Source organism: Cynocephalus volans, chromosome 8 (assembly GCF_027409185.1).
Source record: "Cynocephalus volans isolate mCynVol1 chromosome 8, mCynVol1.pri, whole genome shotgun sequence".
NCBI lineage: Eukaryota > Metazoa > Chordata > Mammalia > Dermoptera > Cynocephalidae > Cynocephalus > Cynocephalus volans.
Genome location: NC_084467.1, coordinates 99,704,882 through 99,724,718, shown reverse-complemented (window position 1 = coordinate 99,724,718; position 19,837 = coordinate 99,704,882). Strand labels below are relative to the sequence as shown.

General features: G+C 42.8%; 1 pseudogene; it reads right to left on the bottom strand.

Moving 5' to 3' along the window:
* Nucleotides 1–5,045: 5,045 nt before the first annotated feature.
* On the bottom strand, nt 5,046–11,978 carry LOC134384238 (forkhead box protein H1-like; annotated as a pseudogene).
* Nucleotides 11,979–19,837: the final 7,859 nt, after the last annotated feature.

The following is a 19,837-nucleotide window of genomic DNA, read 5'->3' as shown; positions in this document are numbered from 1 at the left end:
GAGATAGATTTATGCCTAGGGTGGGTAACTACAGGAAAGCTAGTCCCCAGGGGGAGCTGTTCAGGGTCTTTTATAGAGAAAAGGTTAAGCGGTGCAGGCAAGTGTCACTGGGGGTGGTCCATTCTGTTCTTCCTGTTTGTGTCATGGGCACATGCTCAGTTAGGGCTTTGGTCCTTGTACCTGCTCAGTAGGTCCAAGATGGTGGTGGTGTTCATTATCTTCACCTCAGGAGGGTCATTGTAGCAGTTACTGGCATGTGAGAATTCCTAAAGGGGTCTTAAGTTTAATCTGTAACTAAATTTTTACAGTATTCAGGCCCTGGGGAGAGGTTTTGCAACTCAGTGAATATCTGTTCCCCTCTTATCTCAGTTTATTTTCTCAGGGCAGGCCATGGGGTAATCGTGTGCCCTGAGGGGTCTCATTACTGAGGAGTAAAAAAGTAACAAATTGTTCTCTGCAGGGAAGATGGAGTCAGTTTTGTTCACAGGTCTAGCCCTATTCTGTCTCATAGAAAAATTGGAACCCTCATATGTTGCTGGTGGGAAATGTAGAAAGGTACAGCCTCTGTTGAAAACAGTGTTTCAGTTGCTCAAAAAGTTAAACACAAAGTTACCATATGATCCCACAATTCCACTTCATGGGTATATACTAAAGAGAAATAAATACTCAAGAGAAATGAAAACATACTTTCACACAAAACTTATACATGAATGTTCACAGCAGCATTATTCATAATAGCCAAAAAGTGGAAACAACTAAAATGTCCATCAGCTAATGAAAGGATAAACAAAATGAAGTATGTCCATACAATGGAATAGTATTCAGCCCTAAAAAGGAATGAAGTGATGATGCATGCTGCATGGATGAACTTGAAAACATTATGCTAATAATGCCATTTATATGAAATATCCAGAGTAGGCAAATCTACAGAGACAGAAAGCAGATTAGTAGTTGCCAAGGGATGGGAAAAGGGGGAAATTGGAACTAACTGCTAATAGTGTGGGATTTCTTTCTGGGATGACAGAAATGTTCTGAAATTAGTAGTGAGGGTTGCACAGCATAGGGAATTTACTAAAAAGTACTGATGAGTACACTTTAAAATGGTGAATTTTATGTTATGTGAATTATATCTCAATAAAACAAAGACAAAAAGACCTTTTTTTGTTTTGTTGCTGGTGAAATAGGGTTGAATGCCTCCCTACTTCTTATCTTGGAGAAATGTTGGGAGAATAATTAAATGAAGGAATGGAAGTAAGGCAGCTGGATTTATCAGTGAAAATACAATGACAACTTCTTTTTCTTATTTTCCTGACAAAATATTTGGGCAATGCATTCACCATAAGTAATAACTGTAATATGTTTCCAATTTTGAATTTATAAAATCCCCCCACACTTTTCCTTTAATGGTGCTTTCTCATCTTTGTCCCTAATTTCTGGATAAAACCCTAATTTACTTGAAATCTTCCTAAATTTTGCTCTCAAGTTTGCAAATAACTGTAGAGTACGTCCCTAAGGCAGATGACCTTACACCATCTCTAAATGTTCTCAACCTTTAAAACAGGACTATGAAGTAATGGGAATGTGTAAGGTAAAATGAGAAACCACTAGAGGGCACTGTACCCTCTCTGGTTTGCAGTCAAGATTTCTGTGAAGAAATAACTTTGTATCTTAAAAATTATGCTTCATGCAGTGAAGCCCAGAGAGCTGTTTATTCACCTGGTTAATTCATGTCTTCGCTGGGTGGCTTTAGGAAAGTCTTTCAGTCTCTCTGGGTTTCAGCTTCCACAGCTGCAAAAGGGAGGGGGCATTTGGCTACATGATTTTCAAGCTGCTTTCAGCTCCAAAATTCCTATCTTGCACTGGCTTAAAACCAGGAAGAAAAATGAGAAAATAATAAGAATTGTACCTGCTTTATTTTAATCATTTTCTCCAGCTCACCGAACTTGGTTCCTCTTATTACATTCCATACTTCTATTTTTCCAGCTGATAGGCTTAGAGTCACTCCTGACATTTTCCTCCTAAGCACCCTTTATTAACAACTTGTAACATGGCACACAAACACTTTTAGAGCGTTTTCCAAGTTTTACCAATCACTTTCTCTTTTGATTCTCACAACAGGTTAGGTTCGTAGGTATTATCTCCAATGTACCTAGTAAAGAAATAGGCCTGGAAGAGCTCAGTGAATCAGCCACTGTAACACAGCTTAGTAGGTTACAGGACCAGGTCTTCTGACTACGAAGCTTATACTCTTCATAACAGTACTCCCTATCAGTGGAAGAACCTGAACTATACACATCTATGCTGGCTGTATCAGTTTTCTATCAGTGCTGTATCAAATTACCACAAACTTCATAGCTTAAAACACACAAATTTATCTTACAGTTCTGTAGGCAGAAGTCCCACACAGGCCTCGCTGGGCTAAAATTAAGGTGGTGTTGGGGCTCAGAAAATGATACCCCAAAATGTGCCAAAAAGCATATTTTGGTATGCTGATTACTTCAAACTGAGGGCACTTGGGGAACAGCAAATACAAGGAGAGGTTTTCTCTGAATTTCCCTTATCTGTGTTGAGACCTGATCCTCCAAAAAGAATTCAATTGCCCTGGATCCCCTCCCCAGGAATCTCATCATCCTGGGGAGACTGACTCATTTCACAGGAAAGAATAGAGCTTGACACAGCACCCAGACAGACTTTGTCACAGGCTATCACCTGTTCCTTGGGCCCATTCATTCTCTCCCCCACATCATTTACTCTCCTCTAAGTTACCTACATCCTCCTCTCCCCAAGGGTATTTGAGCTTCTAAATTTCATTGTGTTAATGGGTACTCACTTTTCTTTCCTGTGATGTTCCTATGCATGTAATAAATTTGTGTGTCTTTTCTTCTGTTAATCTGTGTACTCTCAATTTATTTTATAGATTCAATTATCTAACCTTCAGAGGGCAGAAAAAGTCTTCCCTCTCCCCTACAGTGTCAAGAGGGCTGTGTTCCTATCTGGATGCTCTGGGAGAGAATCTGTTTCCTTGCCTTTTCCAGCTTCTAGAGGCCCCCTTCCTCCATCTTCGAAACCAGCCAACAGCAGATCAAGGCCTTCTCACGTGGCATCACTCTTTCCTTCTCTTCAGCCACCCTCTTCCAGTTTTAAGGACTCTTTAGATTACATTGGCCCAAGCAGACAGTCCAGGATAATCTCCCTATTTTAAGGTCAGCTTGATGAGCAACCTTAATTCCCCTCTGTCATGTAACATACCATACAGGTTCCAAAGATTAGGACATGGACATGGAGGGGTCTTATTCTGTCTAAGTCACAATGGAAAATCAGATGTGATCCCATGAATATATTGTTAGGACCCCTCCCAGGAGTTTCATTAGATTCATGGAAAATCTGTTTCTGCATATTTATTTTTTTATTGAGGTAAATTCATACAACATAAAATTAACTTTTTGAGGCCGAGCCCGTGGCGCACTCGGGAGAGTGCAGCGCTGGGAGCGCGGCTATGCGCCCGCCGCGGGTTCGGATCCTATATGGGAATGGCCGGTGCACTCACTGGCTGAGTGCAGGTCACGAAAAAGACAAAAAAAAAAAAAAAATTAACTTTTTTTGTGTGTGACCGGTAAGGGGATGGCAACCCTTGGCAAGGTGTCGTCCGCACCACACTCAGCCAGTGAGCGTACCGGCCATCCCTATATAGGATCCGAACCCGCAGCTTCGGCACTACCAGTGCTTCGCTCTCCCAAGTGAGCCACAGGGTCGGCCCTAAAATTAACTTTTTAAAGTGTACATCTCAGTCGTATTTAGTACATTCTCAATGTTGTGCAACCACCACCTATATCAAATTCCAAATCATTTTTCATCAACCCAAAAGAAAACTCCATTAAACAGTCACTCCTTTTCCCCCCACCTCATCCCCTGGCAACCATTAATCTACTTTCTGTCTCTATGGATTTACCTATTCTGGATATTTCACAAAATGAAGTCATGCAATTTGGAACATTTTGTGTCTGGCTACTGTCACTTAACGTAATGTTTTCAGGGCTCAATCACATTGTAGCATTTACCAGTACTTCATTCCTTTTCACAGCTGAATGATACTCCATTGTATGAATATACTATGTTTATTTGGTTGCTTTGTGTTATGTTTTGTTTTGTTTTGTTTCGGTGGCTGGCCAGCATGCGGATCTGAACCCTTGACCTTGGAGTTACAACACCATGTTCTAACCAGGGGAACTAATTGGCCAGCCATATTTATTTATCCACACATCCATTGATGGAGATTTGGATTGTTTCCAACTTTTGGCTTCTGTGAATAGTGCTGCTATGAAGATTCCTATACAAGTATTTGTTTGAATACCTTTCCTTTGGGTATAAACTAGTAGTAGAATTGCTGGGTCACATGATAATTCTTTAACTTTTTGAGGTACCACCAAACTGTTTTCCACAGTGGAAAACATTGCACCATTTTACATCCCTGCCAGCAATGTATGAAGTTTCAAATATCTCCACATTCTCTCTAATAATTGTTTTTCCTTTTAAAATCATTTTTAAAAAATAGCCATACCAGAGGGTATGAAGCATCATCTCATTGTGGCTTTGATTTTCATTTCTCTAATGACTAATGATTCTGAGCATTTTTTCATGTGATTGTTGGCTATTTGTGTATATTCTCTGGAGAACTGTGTATTCAAGCCTTTTGCCCTTTTTTTTATGTTGTAAATGCTTGGAACCAGGAAGGGGAGGTGACAAATGGTTATGGATGGATGATGGTGGTCCTGAGAAGCTGGGACTAGGAACAGCTACTCCAGACTAAGTCCTGCTCCTCCAGCCTTGCCTCCGGGAATGGGGGAGGCAGAAGCACGATTGGACAGGGCCAGGGTAGTGCCCAGCTGGGCCACAACCATTTGTGGAGTGATCCAATATACACTGTGGACTCTCAGCAAGTTGGTGACTGGAGTTTCAAGGCTGCTGTGCTACAGACACCCTCCTGGCCTTGGTTCACCATCAAGCTGGTAGGGCAGGAGGGAGAAGCAGCCCCTGCTCTAGCAGCCTCAGGTGCTGTACCAGGAGAGCAGATGGCCTGGGGCAGGGGCAGCCAGGTCCCTCAGGTGGTTGACCCACATGTCATAGATGCTCTTGTTGGGTGGAACTCCCTGGAAGAGGGTGTCTAGATCCCAGAGCAGCTGAGGGGTGGGAGGCGGGTTTGGGTTTCAGGGACTACTCCTTAGTAGACTGGGCTGGTTGAAGATGGGCACCAGGGACAGGAGGTGGGTGGTAGTGGGGCCAAGGGCATTACTATGTTGGGGGTGTAAACGGCCAAGTAGGAGGTGGGCAGATTCCCCCAAAATGAGGCCCTGTGTCCCCTGCAGGACAGTACCCTGGGGTGTGGGGTACCCTGCAGTGACTGGAGGGGCCAGGCCTTGGGCTCTGGGGAGAGGGACGAGGACCCAATGTTTCCCACCTGGGAAGTCTCCCCCTCCATCCTCGTGGGCCTGGGGAGGCTGCAGAGGGTCCACAGAATACTCTCAGAGGAGGGCAGGAGTGGAGTGGACACAGCCTCCTCCACACTACACCCCATGCCTGCCAGAGTTGGGCTGCTCTGTGGCGCCAGTCAGGGCCAGGGTGCCCCCTCCCCTAGGGCCCCTAAGCAGAGACAATGCTGAAGCCTTGCTGGGCGGCGGCAAGGGAATAGGCAGCTGGTAGGGCCAGCAATGCAGCACGTAGGGGCCCAGGTCCTTGGTGAAGGCTCTATGCAGCCCTGGTTCTGCCAGCTCCAGCACAGGGCAGTGTTCTGCAGCCCTAATGCCTCGGCCAGGATCAGGCTCACATTGCATGCCCATGCCCTTGGCCTGGTGCTTCGTAGGGTCCTTGGGCACCTTTCAGAAGTATCAGTTGGAGGAAAGATTGTGGCGATGCAGTCCCACCAGTTTTTGAAGTCATCCCTGAAGAAAGGGAACACAGCTTGGACCTGATGGATGATCCGGGCCAGCTTCAGCCTGCGGGAGTGTGTGGTCTGAATCACCAAGGTGATCATGGCCAAGTAGGTGTAGGGGGACTTGTCATGCCGCAGGTATATCTTCTTCCTCCTCTTGTGGGGCCGGGAGGGAGACTCTGTCTCTGGGGGGGTCCCACATGGGAGTAGATGCAGGGCCCCACGCAGGGGAGGCAAACAGCATGGGCAGGGACCTAGTCTGCTGGAGGGCTCAGGATTTCTGCCCATTTTTTAATTGGGTTGTCTTTTTGTTGTTGAATTGTGAAAGTTCTTTATATATTCTGGGTATTAGACCCTTATCAGATACATGATTTGCAAATAGTTTCTCCCATTCTGTAGTTTGCCTTTTCATGGTGTTGACTGTATCCTTTGATGCACAAGAGCTTTTAATTTTGAAGTCCAATTTATCTACTTTCTCTGTTACTCTTCTTTTGATGTTGTACCCAAGAATCCATCATCAATTCTGAGGCCAAAAATGATTTATCTCTATGTTCCTTTCTAAGAGTTTCATAGTTTAGCTCCTCTTTTGTTTATTATTGACCCATTTTGAGTTAATTTTTGTATATGATGAGAGTAGAAGTGTGACTTCATTCTTTTGCATATGGATATCCAGTCATCCCACTGCCATTTGTTTTTTTTTTTTTTTTTTTAAAGATGACCGGTAAGGGGATCTTAACCCTTGACTTGGTGTTGTCAGCACCACGCTCAGCCAGTGAGCAAACCGGCCATCAGTATATGGGATCCGAACCCGGGGCCTTGGTGTTATCAGCACCGCACTCTCCCGAGTGAGCCACGGGCCGGCCCCCACTGCCATTTGTTGAAGAGACTTTTCTTTTCCTGTTGAATGGTCTTGTCACCCTTTTCTAAAATTTGGCCATAGAGGTATAGGTTTATTTCTGGACTCTCAATTCTATTCCATTTGTCTGTATGTCTATCCTTATGCCAGTACCACACTGTTTTGGTCACTGTAGCTTTATCTTAAGTGTATTAGTGAGTGGAAAAAAACACTACAGTTTGTAGTGCTCTTATTCAACAATCATCACAGCAGACAGACTTCTGTGACCAAATGTGTGGGGATTTCTCCCCACTGACAAGCCAGCAGTTCTTCAGTAGACACCAGCAGGGTGTCCTCCAGTTCAATTCTGAAACTATCTATCTAACTGGTGACAGCATCAGATTACATAGGATGAGGAAGCTCAGTCCCCAAGACTGCCCTCCACTTCAGATGCCAGTTGCAAGTCCAGGCTTCTGGAACTTCTGACCAACCAGCTATAAATCAGGGTTCCCACAATCCACTTCTTGGGTTTGATTAGTTTGCTTGAGCAGCTCACAGAACTCAGGGAAACACATACTTCTATTTACTGGCTTATTATAAAGGATTTTACAAAGTGTATTAGCCAGGGTTCTCCAGAGAGACAGAATCAATAGGATATGTTATTATTATATGAGAGGGTTTTATTAGGGGAATTAGCTCATATGACTGAAGAAAAGTCCCATGATACGCTGTCTATAAACTGGATGCCAGTAGCATGGCTCAGTCCAAGTCCAAGGCCTCAAAACCAGGGAAGCTGAGGTATCCTTGGTGCAAGTCTTGGAGCCCAAAAGCTGAAGAGTCTTGAGTTCTAATGTCCACACACCAGAGAGAAGAGTGTATCCCAGCTGCAGCAGATCGACAGATTCACTTTTTTCCTCTGTCTTTCGTTCTCTCTGGACCCCCAGTGGATTGGATGGTTCCCACCCACAATGAGGATGGGTGTTTCCCACCCAGGCCACTCAGACTCTCACACTAATCTCTGCTGGAAACACCCTCACAGACACATCTAAAAAGATAGCTTTACCAGGATTCTCAGCATTCCTTCATCAAACCAAGTTGACACCTAGAATTAACCTTCACACAATGTATAAACATAAAGAGATGCAGAGGGTGAGGTATGGGGGAAGGGACATGGAGTTTCCATGCCCTCCCTGGGTGTGCCACTCTCCAGGAACCCCCATGTTTTCAGCTGTCTGGAAGCTCTCCAAACCCAGGCCTCTTGGGTTTTTTATGGAGGTTTCATTACACAGGCATGAGTGATTAAATCATTGGCCACCGGTGATTTACTTAACCTTCAGCCCCCTCTCCCCTCTGTGGAGGTTGGGGGGCAGGACTGAAAGTCTCGACTTGGTTTTTCCTGTGACCACCTCCATCCTGAAGCAACCTAGGGGCTTGAAGCCATCATTAATACACAAAAAGACTCTTATCAGTTTGGAGATTCTAAGGATTTTAGGAGTTATATGTTAGGAGACAGGGATGTAGATCAAATACATATTTTCACAATGTCACAGTAAGTTTCGATATTGGGAAGTGTGAGTCTTCCAACTTTGTTCTCCTTTTTCAATATTGTTTTGACTATTTGGGGCCCCTTGCAATTCTGTATGAATTCGAAGATCTACTTTTGCAAAAAAGGCCACTGGAATTTTAACAGGGATTGCATTGAATCTGGGTAGTATTGACATCTTAACAATATTGTCTTCCAGTCCATAAACATTAGGTGTCTTTCCATTTACTTAGGTATTATTTAATTTATTTTGGCAATGTTTTGTAGTTTTCAGTGTGTAAGTCTTTCATCTTTGTGTAGTAAGGAATTTGGCCTCACTTAAAGAGAGGTCTGGCCTTTGTCTTGGCTCCTGGGAGGTGACCTCTAAACTCTTGCAATTTCTCAAGTGACAGGAGTGTTTTTTTAATTCATGGTAGGCCCCTCAGACCACATTTGATAGTTTACCCTAAGGAGGAGAATCATACTGGGCCCCTTGATAGTTAATGTAAGGAAATGACTCAGGGTTGGGCACGGCAATTCTAGAAAGACTAACTGCATTACCTGAAACTGGGTAATTTATAAGAAAACCAAATTTTTTTCTTACAGTTCAGAGGCTGGGAAGTCCAGAGTCCTGGAGGTGCATCTGGTGAGGGCCTTGTTCTTGGTGGTGACACTCTACAGCAATGCAGGGTATCACCTGGTGAATGGGCTGAGCAAGAGAGAGCTAACCTGCTTACTCACTCTCCTTATAAAGCCATCAGAACCATGCCCATTACCACCCATTAAACCATCAACTTATTACTCTGTGAATGGATCAATCTGTTCACTAAGGCATGATCCTCACAATCTAATCACCTCTTAAAGGCCCCACCATTCAATTACCACAATAGGATTTTGAACCCTCAATACTGTTATGGTGGGGATTAATACATGGAACTTTGGGGAACACAATTCAACACATAGCATCAACCATGTGATTAGAGGGTTGGGCTTTGAGCCACATGACAACATTCGGACCTCCAGAGAGGGCAAGGGGTCTGGGGATTGAGTTCAACCATGTGGGCAATGATTCAATTAATTATGCCTATGTAATAAAGTCTTAATGAAACTCTGGACACCGAGCTCAAGTGAGCTTCCCTGGTTGGCAATATTCTTTGAGCACTGTCACACACCATGGACTGGAGGAGGTAACACTGCCCAGGAGTCCACAGGGAGAGGATAACTAGAGGTTTTGTATTTAGACCCCTCCCGGATTTTGCCCTACATTACTCTTCCCTTAGCTAATTTTAACGTATCCTTTCCCTATAATAAACATGTCCTTGAGCATGATAGCTTTCAATGAGTTCTGTGAGATTTTCTAGCAAATTATTGAGCCTAAGGGTGGTCATGGGAACCCCCAAATTTGCAGCTGCTGGTCCATTCAAAGTGCAGTGGTCCTGGGGACCCCTGAACTTGCAACTGGTGTCTAATGTGAGGACAGTTTTGCAGGGACTTCCTTCAGACTGTACAGTTGCCTACTCTTTGCAACCTCCTTGGTCAAATATATCCCTAGGTATTTTGTTCCTTTGGATACTATTGTAAACAGAATTGTTTTCTTATTATTTATTTGTTTATAACAAATATTTATTCAGTACTTGCTATGTGCTAGGCTCTGTTCTAAGTGCTTTACAAATACTAATTTTATTCCCACAATAACACTATGAAATAGGTACTTTTCTTTTTAAAAATCGGGCAGTCTGGCTCCCAAATCCATATTCTGAACCCACCACACTGCTCTTTTATAAGTCTTCTTTGATAATTTTCCTGGGAACCACTTTATTTCACCTCTTCCCACTGCCATTCCATAATGCAGGCTCTTATAAATTCACACCTGAACCAGAGCCTCCTGTTATGCCTCCCCAGCTCTCTACCACTAACCCTGAATGTTGCTGCATCCCTCACAATATTAAAGCACTGCTGTTCTAAGTCCTGGCCACCCCAACGACGTGAAGTGCCTTTCCCTTCTCTACATTTATTAATGTAAAAAGCAATTGTTGCTCATAAGCAGGACTTGGCTGTGGATTCCATACTGTCTTCTACTAACACGTTGAACTGGTATTGAAAACTTTTTATCGTGTGAAACAGAAGCAGAGTGCTTGAGAGGAAAGCGCATGAAACCTCTCGGGACCTGATCCCCCACCCTTACTCCTCCTCAATCTCAGGTTCTTCATTTGCAAAACAGAAACTATAAGGCCTACCTCAAAGGGTTGTTGTGAGAATTCAGTGGGGGAAAGAGGAGGGAGAGAAGTGGGAGAGAGAAAGGAATGGGAGTGGGGAGAAGGGCAGGGTCCTGGCATGCGACAAGTTTTCAACAAATGTTGATTGATTTGTGCCTGACTCAGTCTCTCCAAAGAACTTGTAAGCTTTTTGAAAGCAGGGGCCCTGACTCATATTTTTTGGTATTTCTCAAAGGTCCTGTACATCAAAGACATTCCATGATTATTTACTTTGATCACTTCAACAGAAACACTTTAGTAAGTGGACACAATGGCCTCTTATGACAAAAATCAAGCTCTGGTGTCTGACTTCAAATGTTGGCCACTGACTAGCTCTGTGATCTATGAACATTAACCTCCGTGAGCCTCAAGTCCCTTATTTACAAAATATTCACAGTAGTACCTGCTTCATAGGGTTGTGAGGATTATACAAATAATTGACAAAGATTCTTTGCCTAGCCGACCTTTAGTCTTCTGTTAGGCATGTCTGTGCAGTTTTAGCAAAGAACTGCCGTTTCCTGCCAGTTTAGGAAGACCACCTCCCTCACTCCCATCCTGGATATCTGATGTCTTGGACATATTTGATCAAGTTCCTCATCCTCCACCACCCCCAGACCCTGGCCTGTCTTCAGCAAGAATTCTGTAAAATGGGTTTGGCCAGAATCCCGCTAACCCCAATGTTTCCTCTCAGTAATTTCTCACGCACTGACCCACACACTGCTCCTTGGCTATACATTCCCACTTGCCCATGCTGTATTCGAAGTCGAGCCCAATCTCTCTCCCCCACTGCAAGAGCCCATTGCAGTTGTCCCTATACCTATGACAATGGTCCAGAAGGGCTGGGTGACTTCCCGGAGATACTAAAGTGTCAGGTTTGGATTGGAATCCACAAACATCCCAGCGCACAGCCCCAGGAGCCGGCCCCTCGGGCGTCTTCCCGGAGCCGCACTGCAGCCGCGTCCATTCAAATACTGCCCCGTCCCTCCTCTCCCAGTCTCTTCCCGGCCACTCCGCGCGCCCATCGCCTCCCACACCTGAGTCGGCCCCTTGACGGCTTTCCCTTTTCTCCGCCAGAAACTGAGGGGTGAGACCACGTTTGTGTCCGGGACGCGTGAAGGCGGCCGCGAGGTTCCCAAGAGACGCGCGGCGGGAGGAGTCGGGGCGCGGGCGGTGCGTCCAAGAGACCCGCGCTCGCCTGAACGTTTCGGGGAGCGGCGCGCGCGGCAGGGCCGGCTGTGGCCCGTGTGCGCAGGCTCCGGCCCCGCAGTTCGGAGGCCCGCGCCCCCGCCCCGAGCCGGGCGAGCTCTCCCGCGTGGTGCCCGCGGTGCCCCCACTGCCGGGGGGAGGGCGGCTGCACGGCACCAGGCATCGTGGCCGTGGCAGCCGCGTGGCCCGGAGCGCGTAGTTGGTCAAGGGGGTGCGGTCAGGTGTCCGGGCCATTGGCTGGGAGAGAGAAATGTGGTCGTGCTGACCTGGGTCGTGGTAATGGCTTCACCGCCACTACAGATGCTTTTTTGCTCTGGAGGAATAATGGCTGGGTTGTAAAAAGAAGTCGGATTGAGTAATCTCGCGCTTTCCAGACGGCCTCCGGCAGGTTCTGCTCACGCGCACGGTGATTTGGGCGGGGGCGGGCGGAGTTTGTTTCTGGCTTTGTGGCGTGCGCCCGGGTAACCTGCGAGCCTTGTACGCTGTTTGCTCCTCTCTGTTTAATTCGTCCTGACCAGCGGAATTCTCCGCCGTCCTTTATTCTCCCTGACTTTGCTCTGCCCTTGGAAATTCCTTTTTCTCCTCAAATGTGTCTGTGTGTGACATATATAACAATATATCTGTTAGCACACATATATTGCTAACAGAGAGATGAGTAAATTTCCTTACGGCAGTGACCATCTTTGTAGTTCCCATTAACACATAGTTAAATGGAGCAGTGGGTGTCTTCAGCAACTTTTTGGGTAATTCCTGTGAAGTACTCTTCTATTGTGAGTCCAGTCACATCAGTCACATTACTTAAATTCATTAGTCCCACACTTTGTCTTAAACAAATCGCTTTAAGATGCAGGCCTCTGTCGTGCCGATTGCAGTAATCCACTTAGAGGTCAATGAACCTCAGATTTTGGGGGGGATACCTAATCTGCAAATTAGAAATACACGTGTCTACTCCCTCTGTTGTGACTGTACCATGCTGGTATTTGTAGCTTGTCATTTAAGAAACAGAGAACAGGGGAGTAGATTAACAGTTTACTTATGTTTTTATAAAAGTGAGATTGTTGAAATAACTGTAAGTGTACTATAAAGGCAGTGATTTTTGTCTTAATGACAATATATTTTAGGATTTATATTGTCAGAATTTAAACACTTAAGTTTCACCTGTAAGTATATTTTGAGATAACAAAACTTCCTTTTTTATACTTCTTTAGTGTCTACCTCCTATATCTTAAGAGATTAGTCAAATTCATAACTCTTCCAGTAACAGGATCAACCTTTCCATGTACTGTCAGCACAACTTTATAATCATGCTTATGGGTATTTGGATTGTTGCATTTCCCAAACAGTTTCAAGTTTTCTTCATTGCTCAGAGATTTGCTGTGCAGATGGTGGCTCAGCACTGAAGGACACCTGGTGGCTTAGCACTTAAGTAGGCAAGGCTGGGCATTTGTTCACTGTGGCAGTTTTCCAGCACCTTCCTCCACCTGCAATGGGGAACATTTAAGGAGGCAGGGCTGGACATTCATCTGGTGTGACAATTTTCCAGCACCTTCTTCCTCCACCCACCACGGGGCTGGGCTCATCTAGTATTTTGCTTTTTTTTTTTTTTTAAAGATGAGAGGTAAGGGGATCTTAACCCCTTGACCTGGTGTTGTCAACACCACACTCACTCAGTTAGCTAATCAGCCATCCGCATATAGGGATCCAAACCTGTGGCTTTGGTGTTATCAGCACCCCACTCTCCCAAGTGAGCCACGGGCTGGCCCTTGGCAGAAACCTTTAAGATGACTTATGCTTTGGGAGATTGGGGCCCAGTGGTGTTGGGAAAACTTTGAAATGGCTCCTACGCCAGTCATACCTTTTCTGCAGGAGAAATGAAAAATATGCTGTGTATTCTGTCGAGGTCTTTCACTTGTCCTTGTTTGTCGGCTCCATCAATGAATGGGAATGGGTGGAAAATTGTATTTCTAATAGTTTGATGGCATAATCTTACCCATTCTGATAAATAATCAAAATAATTGGGGGAAGTCACTGAAGGAGATGAATCTGTATTTGCTATCAGGCCCTAGAACAGTGGGGCCTGTTGTTCCGATTTGATTCTTAGCAATTTCTGGACTAGAGCGGCTGCTGCGGGGGGAAGTTCTAAATGTTAAGAGGAGGATTGAGAGATCCCCTTCCTAAGGCATTCCTGGGCCATTTGTCCCAAATCACTTTAGAGGACTTGAAGACTTGAAGCAATCTGATGGTGTCTGGACTCCTGCAAACGTGGCTATCCCAGTGGAACTTGCTGGCCCTAGTCACATCTGAGTCCCATTTCTCTGGCCAGGAGGCCCTGGGGAAGTCTGGGGCAAGTCCACAGCCTTTCAAAGAACTCTGGAAGAGGTCTCAGATCCTTTTGGAGGAACAGGAGAAATCTGAAGAGTTTGCCCAGTTTCCTGCTTTTTGTGGTGACATTGCCCTGATGGTGTTTGTGTATGTGTGTGTTTCAATGAGCAGATTACAAAATGAGTTAACTTTTCGTAGGTATCTTTGTACATGTGTACACATTATTTGGGATAACTAGCTCTGCAGGAGAATTTTTCATATTTTACTTTTTTTTTTTTATTAATAATCTAAAACAGATAAAGCATTTTCTGGATATTGTGGATGACTATTCTTTCAAAAGTAAAGTACTATGTATTTGATTAAAATAATTTCTGATACCAAATGGTATGAATTTAATTTTATAAGTTAGTGAACAGTGTAGAAGCATACTTAATATTTAAATGATGGATTTACACAAGTGAAAACCAAATGATTTCATGGCATACTTTAAACACTGTAAAAATAAGTTTTATATTAGTTTAAATTTAAAAAGTGTGTAGTAGGGCCGGCCCGTGGCTCACTCGGGAGAGTATGGTGCTGATAACACCAAGGCCCCGGGTTCGGATCCCATATACGGATGGCCGGTTCGCTCACTGGCTGAGCGTGGTGCTCACAACACCAAGTCAAGGGTTAAGATCCCCTTACCAGTCATCTTTAAAAAAAAAAAAAAAAAAAAAAAAAAAAGTGTGTAGTAGTATAAACACATTCACTATGAAAGCATTTATCTGGTTATAGAAAAGCATTATCCATCTTAAAAATTAATTTTGATTTGCAGTGAATTTGATTAGTAGTACTTTACCTGATATACACATGTGTAAGTAGCATTACAATTAAAATCATCAACATGGCAGTCTATAAGGGTTTTATCTTTCCCCTTTTAAAGAGGGTCTGAACATTAAAGTACATATACTTTGGAAACAGACATACTTAGATTTGGATATGACCTCTACCACTTAAAAACTTCGGGTTCCTATTCATCTATAAAATGGGGCTTCACTAAATTTTACAAATATAATTGCCTACTATCTGCCAGATACTATTCTAGACAATGTGTGTATCATGGAACACAATGGATTTGATCTCTGCTCATAGGAGCATACACGGTTCCGTGAGGGAGAGAGGCAAACAGGAAATTAAACTACAGCATAGGTGTTCTGATGGCAAGACTTTGGTCCTATGGGTGCACACAGTAGAGATGCCTAGCCTACCATGGCAGTTGAGTGAAAATGAGACCTGAAAGACAAATAGAGTCAAGTGATGGGAGAGCCAGTTCTAGGCTCAAGGAAGAGAAATGTGCAAAAGGCAGAAGATGAGAGAGTGTGGGTGAAGAACTTCAAGTTATCCTCCATTAAGGCTGGAGCGCAGTGTATGGTAGAACTCAGGAAGAGATAAAGTTAGAGAGGTAAGCAAGGGTGAGATTAAAATAGGTTTTTGAATGCTTTGATACAAAATTTTTCTGAGGGTGGTATATCTGGATCCATAGAATGGTTTTTAAAAAAAGGAGCAAAGTGACCAGGCTTTACTTTCAGAAGGTCACTTGGGCTGCAGTGTGGAAAATGAAATGGGGAGACAGAAAGGTAGAAGGCAGGGAAACTAATTGGGAAGCTATTGAATAAATCCTTGGGAGATGGGACCTAATCTAAGGTGTAGTGGCTTTTAGAGTGGAGAGGAAGACAGATTCAGGAGCCATTTAGATTGGTCACATATGGGGCATGAGGGCAAAGGAGAGAAGGATGGCTCCCAAGCTTCTTGGGTGGCCAGTGATTTGAGCTGGATATATGTGATTGAGTCACCTCATAAATAATAATGAAGTCACTGGAGTAGATGAGATCTGAGTGTGCAGAGTATCAGTTTAGGAGGGTGTGTGTGAGGTGCATGTTTAAGGCCTGCCCAACATCCATTCTCTTCTCTGACTACATTACCTTTCTCCTTTTATTCACTCATATCTGTTGAGTATTATTACATATCAAAGGGCTAGGGATATAGCATTGTGAAAAGTCCCTGTTTTCATGTAGCTTATTTTTTGGTTGGGAGAGACTAACAACGATAAGAGGCAACATAGCCTAGTGCGTAAGAGCACAGACTTGGGAGCTGTTCTGATTAGGTTTGAATCCCGGCTGCACCACGTCCCAAGCAAGTTACTTAAAGTTTTCTGTTTGTCAGTTTGCCCAACTCTAATTTGGAAATAGTAACAGTACTTCATAGGGTTATTAAGAGCATTAAATCAATCAAGTAAAGTGCATAATCTAATGCCTGCCTCATAGAAAGCACTAAATGAGTGTTTACTCTTATTTTGTTAGTCTTTTAGAGGTGTATTATGGAGAAAAATAAAGCAAGGTAAGGAGTGGGAAGTGAGAGGTTGCTCTTTAATCTAGGATGGTCCAGAGAAGCCTCATTGACATGTGAACGTTTGATTTGAAGTGATATCTGGGTAAACAGAACTGCAGCTCTCAATAGGTATCAAAGAATCAAGTTATACAAACCATGTCATCTTGCCAAGGTGTTATTAATTAAGGGTAATAAAACTAAACAGAAGATTTCCTTTGGAAATTAAAAATCCTCTGAATAACTCTGGGTCAAAGAAGTCACAATGGAAATTTTTTAAATACTAGGAACTGAGCTCATGACAGTACTACGTGTAAAACTGCATGGGAGGGTTCAAGTGCAATGGTGTTCACAATTAATTGATCACAACTAGTTACAGATTGCATTGTTTCTTCTGCACTCCCATGGCTTCACTTGACTAGCCTAAGACAACAACAAAGAACTATATAGTATACAGTAAAATTGATATATAGAGGGAGATTTGTAGTTTTAAATGCTTATATTAGAAAAGAAGTAGGTCTAAAAATTAATTGGCTAAGTATCCATTTTATGTTTGGAAAAAATTAATTCCAGAAATGTGAGAATAAAAGCAATAATAAAAAGAGTAGAAATTAATGAAATGGGGGGAAGATACAGTGAAAAATGAATCAATAAAACTAAGAAAGTTCTTTGAAGAAAACTAATAAAATAGATATTAAGGAGGGAAGGAGGGCATAGCTATCAATGATAAAGGGGACACAGCTGCAAATCCATAAAGAGATTACAAATTCTATGCCAGTAAATTTGAAAACTTTGACAGAATGGAAGAAATTATAGGAAAGTACCCTACAGAGAGACTCAAAATGCAGTAAAAGCAATGAATAGACCTATAATTGTTAAGAAAAGTGAAGCTGATGACTTAAAATCTTCCCATAAAGAAAACATGATGCCTGAATGGTTTTACAGGTAAGTTCTACCAAGTAATTCTCCCAAGAAAGTACAATTCTGTACTTTCAAGGAACAGATCATTCCAGTCTTACACAAACTCTTCCTGAGATCAGGAAAAAAGAGAACATCTCTTGACTCACTTTAGAGTCTAATATAGTATTGATATTGAAATCAGAAAAGGACAGTATGAGAAGGGAAATTTATATTTCCAAATAATTCATGAACACAGTTCAAAAACTCCAAACAAATGTAGGCAAATTTGCTAAACTATGTACTGATCCAACTATATACTGTCTATAAGAGACACACTGTAGATTCAAAAATACAAATATGCTTGAATGGCCATATTAATTGGCTCTGCCCTTCCATGAGTATTACTACTTATCAGTTACAACATTTGTTTAATACCATAAAGGGAGACCCTGATTTGTCTTCCCCTTGTTATTTATCTGAACAAGCAAAGTTAGAATTAAAACAGATTGAATCCTTTTTACATTCCAGACAATTAACATGCATTGTTAAATCTGGTCATTCATTTCATTGACCCACATAGTCCTACAGGTTTGCTTTGTCAATTTCTTCCTCAGATAGAAGTCATTGAATGGATTTTCTTACCCCATCAACAAAAAAAGAAATTATTTACTAAATTAGAACAACATATTCATTTACTTGCTAGGGGTAGACACCGTTGTCAAATGCTTACTGGGTATGATACTGATATTATTAATCCTCGTCTTTCTAAAACTGTTTTTTACACTGCCCTTGAGCAATCAGAGTCTTTACAGATAACTATGGCTGATTTTGTTGGTAAGATATAATTCTCATTACCCCATGATGAAATCTTACAAGGACTTCAATTACTGCCTGTACAATTAAAATTCTGCATATTCCCCTGTTCCTCTCCCTCAAACACTGTATTGATGGTTCTGGCAGATCAGGAAAGGGATCTATAACATGGCAGGAACAGGGAATCTGGAAACATTTTGTTACTATTCATCCTAAGTCCACTCAAAGGGCTAAATTGGCTGCTGCTATTGCAGCTTTACAATGTTTTTCCACTCAGCCACTTAATTTAGTGGCTGACTCTGCCTATGCAGTAGGGGCCTTACAAGTTATTCAAGATGCATCTATCCAAGAGGGAAATGATTTTCTTTTATTTGAAATGTTTCAACATTTACAAAAACTTATTCAAAAAAGACATCATCCTTTCTATATAACTCACATACATTCTCATTCTGGTCTCCCTGGCCCTTTATCAACTGGAAATGATATGACTGATCACTTTGTTGTGTATAATAATGTTTTGCAAAAGGCTATTGATTCTCATCAGTTTCTTCATCAAGAGACACGAGCTTTGGCTAACACGCATCAGGTTTCTTACAAACAACCCCAAGACATTGTTCATGCTTGTCCCAATTGTCAGAGGTTTTCTAATCTAATTTCCCTGAAGGAGTTGACCCTCAAGGAATAAAAAGTAATGAAATTTGGCAAATGGACGTCACTCATTATGCTCCTTTTGGACACCTTTAATATTTACATGTTATTCTTAATACTTACTCTGGTCTTATTCATGCTGCTGCCCAAACAGAAGAAACTGTTAAACATGTTAAAAAACATTGTCTTTCTGCCTTTGCTGCCATGGGAATTCCAAGTCAAACTAAAACACATAATGGACCGGCACACACCTCCAAACTCTTGTCAATTATTCTGTGACAACTGGAACATTAAACATGTCACAAGAATCCCATATAACCCCACTGGCCAGGCAATTGTTGAAAGAGCTAATGGCTTACTTACATCTCAATTAAATAAACAAAAGAGGGGTAATATAGATATAGGGATGGACCCCCATGAACAGGTCTTCAAGGCTTTGTTTACGCTAAATTTTTTAAACTGCTATTCTCAAAACTTAACCACCACAGAACGACACTTTATACCTCCTGAAAAGAAACCTAAACCCTTGGTTTTATACCATCACTGGCCGACGGGACCACAGTGGTTGGGACCTGTTGAACTGTTAACATGGGGAAGAGGGTATGGTTCTGTTCTTTCACCCACAGGCCCACTATGGATCCCTGCTAAGGCTGTCAGACCATATCATGTGGAAGCCCAGACCAGATGAAGAATCAAATCTGATCCCAGAGTTTCAATGCCTCATCATCACACCTCAATTCATCCCACCGGGATTGGCATACATCAGACCCCAGTGATGATGATACCAACAACCACCTCCACTCCAACCTACATGAGCCCACAAGTAATGACAATGCCGACATCAAACTCCATACCAACCTGGGGTGGATTAAAAAGTCTCATTAGTCAAGCAGAAGCCACAATTCAAAGAACAAGCGCTCCTCCAACACTGAAAAATTTGTTTCTGGCCATCCTTTCTCACATACCTATTCATTCAACAGGATCTAAGTGATTAAATGGCTATGTTCCGTGTTCCAATGGACTCGTCAAGTTAAAGTAGTGCTGGT